Source organism: Condylura cristata, unplaced genomic scaffold (assembly GCF_000260355.1).
Source record: "Condylura cristata isolate star-nosed mole 26May11 unplaced genomic scaffold, ConCri1.0 scaffold00002, whole genome shotgun sequence".
Classification (NCBI taxonomy): Eukaryota; Metazoa; Chordata; class Mammalia; order Eulipotyphla; family Talpidae; genus Condylura; species Condylura cristata.
The window spans coordinates 42289559-42295249 of NW_004567103.1; positions in this window are offsets into that span (position 1 = coordinate 42289559).

Here is a 5691-nt window from a genome sequence, read left to right on the forward strand (position 1 = left end):
GCGTCTCGGCCTGGGCTGGCCTGGGGCGGAGCGGGGCGAGCGCGCTGGACGCCCGCTCCCAGGACAGGTATTGGGCAGGGTGGGGAGAGAAAGGCAGGACGGGCAGCCGCGCAAAAGGCGAGAGGATGACGGGGCCGAGCGCTCGCGCTGGCTAGTAAAGGGAGGCGATTCCCTGGGGTGCGAATCGGAGATGCCGCGGTAGGGAGGAGGCTTAAAGGGCGCTCGGCGGGTGGGGACTGCTCCCGGCCCTGCTCCTGGAAAGTAAAGTTCTTCCTGCCGCCCCCAAGTCTGGCTTGCTTTCAAGTTTCTTGGCATTGGTGTCATCCTTCTCCTGACCTGGGGTATATGTTCAGTTTTTCCTGTACCCACCCTATATCCCCCGCTTCTGATTCATGGGACAGAATTGTGTGCGGTAGGTGCTGTGTACCTGGGGCTGCCCAGATCGTCACCCTTTGACTACATGTTCGCGTAAGTTCCCGCATTTCCTTCCGCTTTTTCCCCTGCTTCAGGTGTGGCGGCAAGATAACGGGGAACGTGTGAGTGCTGGGTTTTGATTTGTCTTGTGGTGAAGTTTAGCAGGTTTGTCCTCCAACTAGGTTGTCAAAATAAAGACTTTGCCTTTGAGGAGGGCGCGTCGTGCTCCTTCCTGAGTGGTTGGCACACACAGCCGCGCTGCGCACACTTTCTCCACGGAGCTTGGCTGGAAGGCGCAAAGGCTTCCCTGGGACTGGTCAGATCTCAGAGGTTTGGACGGGCTTGTACCTCGAAGCAATTAAAGCTTCTGTTCCATCAGATAAGTGCTGCGTCGTCTCTTGCGAGTGAAATCTGAGGGCTCACAATGTTAATGGGCTCACTTCTTTCCCTTGATAATATGGTTTTGTTTACTGAGTGTAGAGAGACGGGAAATAAAAGTGCAATTGGCACAGGAAATGAAGAGTAGAAGGGTTACAAAGACAGGCTTTACACTGACAAACTTTGGAACTTCCTCGAACATTTCTTTTAATGTGTTCCTCTTTGGGGAGGTAGGAAAGTAACAAATTAAATAAATGTTATTTACACGCAGCAGTAATGAAAGAGGGTGGTTTCCTAAAACTGTGTGAATGAAGAGTCTATTGGATTATTCAAGTGCCCTTGAGATGATCTATTATAGTCTGTGAGTTATGGTGACCTGAGGTTTTATTATTGTTTTACTGATCCACTTGTCAGGAAGAGCGATTGAGCTCTTGCCTAAAATTCCACTCTGAGGAAGTCTGGAAAATAGGAGCCATCACAGCCTAGGGAGCTGGTTCCTTACAGGGATGTGAACTTGTGAATAAACAAAGCCACACCAAAAGTGTAGTCTACTGGCGCAGTTGAATTCAAGCCAAGATGGGGAGAGTTGGCTCAGTGGGGGGAGGGGAGTAGATACCTAGGAATGAGCACAACGCTACAGGGGTCTGAGATTCCTGCACTGCTGGTGTTCTTGCATTTGACTGAGAAACTGAATTCTGTGTTGGAAATACCACTTTCAACTTGATGTTGCAACTACAGTTTTGTCCTCTAGCCAATCAGATGACAGGTCCTAAGTAGTTTTTAAAAGGAGGAATAATTAAGACTCTTCACTAGCACCCTGACAGGAAGTGACAAAGGTCTTCAGACCTAGTTCAAGCTTCAAATGTAGATGCATTTCTTCACTGCCATCCCCTTTGTCTATGAAAGCAAAAGTATCAGCAAGTCAGATGCAACTGAGTTCACAGTGTCCCCCTTTATCCAGCCCTGGCTAGACTTTAATAGCTAATTTTTACCAGCTTAATGTCACAGTTCTCACACGACTATCTCAAAACTCTAAGGCCCTCCCTCAAAAGTATTCTATTCGGCTCCCAGGCCCAGAAGCCCCAGAGGCTTGAGAAGGAAGGTGGCCTTGTAAACCCACCTGAAGAAGTCCAGCTGGCTGCAGCCCAGGATATAGAACAGAAAATGCAACCTGATCATCCGGCAAGTCTGACCAAAAACTGTCAAGTTAAGGTCCTCTTCTCAATGATTTCTGGAAAAAACAGGCAGCCTAGGTGTCTGAGCCAACCTTCATGAAAACAAAGACCAGGTTTTTACTGTTAAGCATTTAGGGGAAAGTTCCTCCTTCCTGTCACAATTAGGACTTTTGATGTATCTCTGGGCTGTCCACACTGTTTCCCTGAAGCACAAAATTTGAAGATTGGGCTTTTGCTGAGAGAAGAAAGTATAAAAGAGAAAGACTTTTAAAATGTGTCTTGTTGTTTTCTATGGGTGAGAGTGGGTGTGTACCATAGTTGTTCAGACCCAACTGCAGTTCTCTGATCATTGCAGGCAGAGAACTCCATTTTTGTTCTTCCCCTCTGGACTCCTTTGGGATCTTAGAGTTGCTATCTCCATTCCCGGGAACATTTCAAGACACAGGTTGGAAATCAGGACTCTTACCATCGCAGACTCATAACATTTGCCAAGGACCTGCTGTGTAAGAACATTTTGTTAGGAGAGGAAAAAAGAGTTTTAGACTGGGAAGAATGATATTCTCAGACCAAAGGGAAAAGGGATTAATTTCTGGCACAGCTCTTAACCGTGCTATAAATCTACTTCAGAAAAATCAGAATCTATAATTTTCTGAGAAGCGACTGGGAGATATTATTGGGAGAAGTGTGTGTGTAGAAATATGTTAAAATAGGGTATTTTTAGTAACCTTAAAGTTTGCCTTTGAGATGTTCCAGGCTGTGGGAGAAATGTCTTACTAATTTTATTGCTTGTTCAACAACCATGGATTCCCAAGGGTCACTTGCCCTGCTGGATCCCAGCACTGTGAGCTCTCAGCAGGCTGTAACAGCAGAGAGACCTGATTGCCAGGTTGTGTTTGATGTAGGAATGCTTTGAAATCTTTCCCATCTTGCTCACAACAGCAGCCATCTCCTGTCTACCCCACCCCCACATGCCATGACTACCTTTCTCTCCCTTTTGAACAACAAGCTGTCTTTCTGCAGACAGAAGTGATGAAGGGTGGCAGTCTGGTGTTCTGTGTGTTCACAGTTGTTCCTAAGACCTCTTACAACCTATCTTCATGACCCCACCCTGTTAACCCCTTGAAGATGTTTGAGCACATGTAAATTGTTGGCTTAAGCCCCAAAGCATAAAAAGGTTCTTACTGAGCTGGGCAGGAAAGAGGGGGGATCTTCTAAGCAAGATTGGCAGTGCTCTTCAGCACCCATCCTTCATTCCAGGATGAAATGAAAGGACAGGAATTCTAAACTGGACACCCCCTGAGGAAAGCAGGAAATCAGAGATTTATACCATACCAAGAGCTTTGTGAAAGAAAAGTTCATGGGGCACACCCATACCTGGCACACAGTAGGCATTCCATGAAGGTCAGTTGGAGAAGAATAAACAGTGGCCAGAATGGTGTTCAACATAACTAATATTGGCTGAAGTTTCCTTAGACTATTGGCTTCCAAAACCACTCCAGATGGGTAGGGATCACCACAGACAGAAGCACAATTCCTCAGCCCACCCCCAGAGCTCTGACTCAGATGTCTGTATTTCTAGTGAGACTCTTAAGTGACTCTAAAACAAGGTTCCTTAGAGCCACACTTTGAGAATTTCTGCTTTAGCAACTAGTGGGGGAGGAGGAAAGGTAGCATGGGGAGAAGGGTGATTCCCTGAGAGGGACTCTGGGACCAGCTAGATGAGAGGTCATGATTAGATGACGTAGCAATATCTCAGAAAAGTATCCAGACGCCTGTTAGGTAGTAGGGGCAGAGAATTAAGTCTAATTGGGCCAAAGTTCCAGAAAATAGCCATAAGAAGTAGTCAGTGTTTCCCAAGTTTTGCAGACAAAGTAGTGCTTTGCAAGTGAGAAGCAGAAGTTAGCTGTGAGAACTTGACTTTAAGGATGCCAGTGAGGTGGGAAAGAAGAGACTTGTCTTTCAGTCTCTTCAAGAAATTTTAGAAAGGTTCTGAGACAATGGGAAGAAAAGAGGAATAGCAATGGAAAGGAGGAGCCAACTTTCATTTCCTTCTACTTCTTCCAGATTGTCTGGAATGAGCTTTTGAGCCCCAGGGATCATGAGAGGGTGAAATGAAATGTCTCTTAACCTGAACTGAACTCTTCCGCTCGGTAAAGGCTAACCTTTCACAGCAAAGATGTCAATGTTAGAAAGTCCCTTACGGATAAATGACATCAAACCCCACATTTAGAGACAGACTCAATTTACTCAGAAAAGACAAAGCCATTCTGCAAAAAAATAAGGGAACCGACTTGAGCCTTCTGACTGTCCATGTGTATCGCCTATCCACAGTCTGCAGAGAGGGAGGAGTGGGGCACCTTTCTCTGCACTGTGGTGGCTTCAGTGCTCCTTCAGCTGAGCAGTATTCAAGAAGTAGATCCCTCATTCCTGGGAGACCACAGAGCCACTGTGGGTGACCAGAAGGCCTACTCTCCTCTCTTTGGCTTTTGATTTTTTGATGGGGGGGGGGATAAACTTGTGTTTCAGATTTCTGAGGTCCCACCTTGAGCTACTTCTGCCGGAAAGGCAGAGATAGACTTGCTACCCATTCCTTACCCCTACCCCCACCCCCATCCCTACCACCAATCAAGGATAAAAGAGCCTCTCATTTCCTGCTCAGCTTGAACAGCATCAGGGCCCTGGAGAGACAAAACAAAAGGTATCCTTAGATTAATGTCATTGGATACAGCAAGTACAAATAAGGACATTTGTGAATATAGCAAGGTACACCCAGGTCAGTTACAGTTGTACTGTTTTTTTTTTTTTTTGCTCCTTTATTGTTTACTTAGGTAATATGTTTAAATTTACATGATTCAAAGACTACAAAAGGTATATTCAATGAAAATCTTTTACTCAGACACCTGTTCTTCTTCACATAGGCAACCATTTTATTGATTCTTAAATATCTTTCCAGTGGTACTTTACATATACCATTTATATAATGGTTATATATACCATTATTTATGTATTTACACATATGTCCACACATATTTGTGCACAAACATCAGCATATAAGAGATTCTTTTGCACCATGCTTCCCCATATTGTATCTTAAAGACCATTTCATATAAACACATACCAAACTTTCTGGTTTATTTTTACAGCCGCATGCTGTTCGATTATATATATCTACAAGGATTTATTTAGCTAACCCCATATTAATGGGTATTTGGTTTGTTTTCAGTCTTTTGCTATTACAAATGTATGTTCTAGTCTTCACCTACTAAACATGAAATTTCCTAAAAGCATGTACCCTGGGAGTATGCTATAGAAGTGAATCAGTTCACACTTCTACCAGTAACAAGCGAGAATCCCTGCTTCCTAATACCCTTTCCAAGTCAATGGAAGATTACAGGTTTTGATTTGACAATCTGATAAGTGGAAAATGATGCCTTTTACTTGGTCTTAAAACAACTCCAGAATGCCATCTTCCTTATTTAGTCTTTTCATAATTCTGTTTTATAAACAGTAATACTAGCACAGAAAAAATAAACATCTTGGGGTAGCCACACCCATTATAAATGGCTAAGATCAGATGTTCAACACTCCTGCTTATTCTGTAAGGTACCACACAGAAGGCTAAGGAGGTTCAGAGATTCCCTGACAGACATGATAGAAAAAAGCACAGACACTTTCTGACATCTGCTAAGAGATCTCCTCTTTAGTGGTCTGATACCAAGACCAT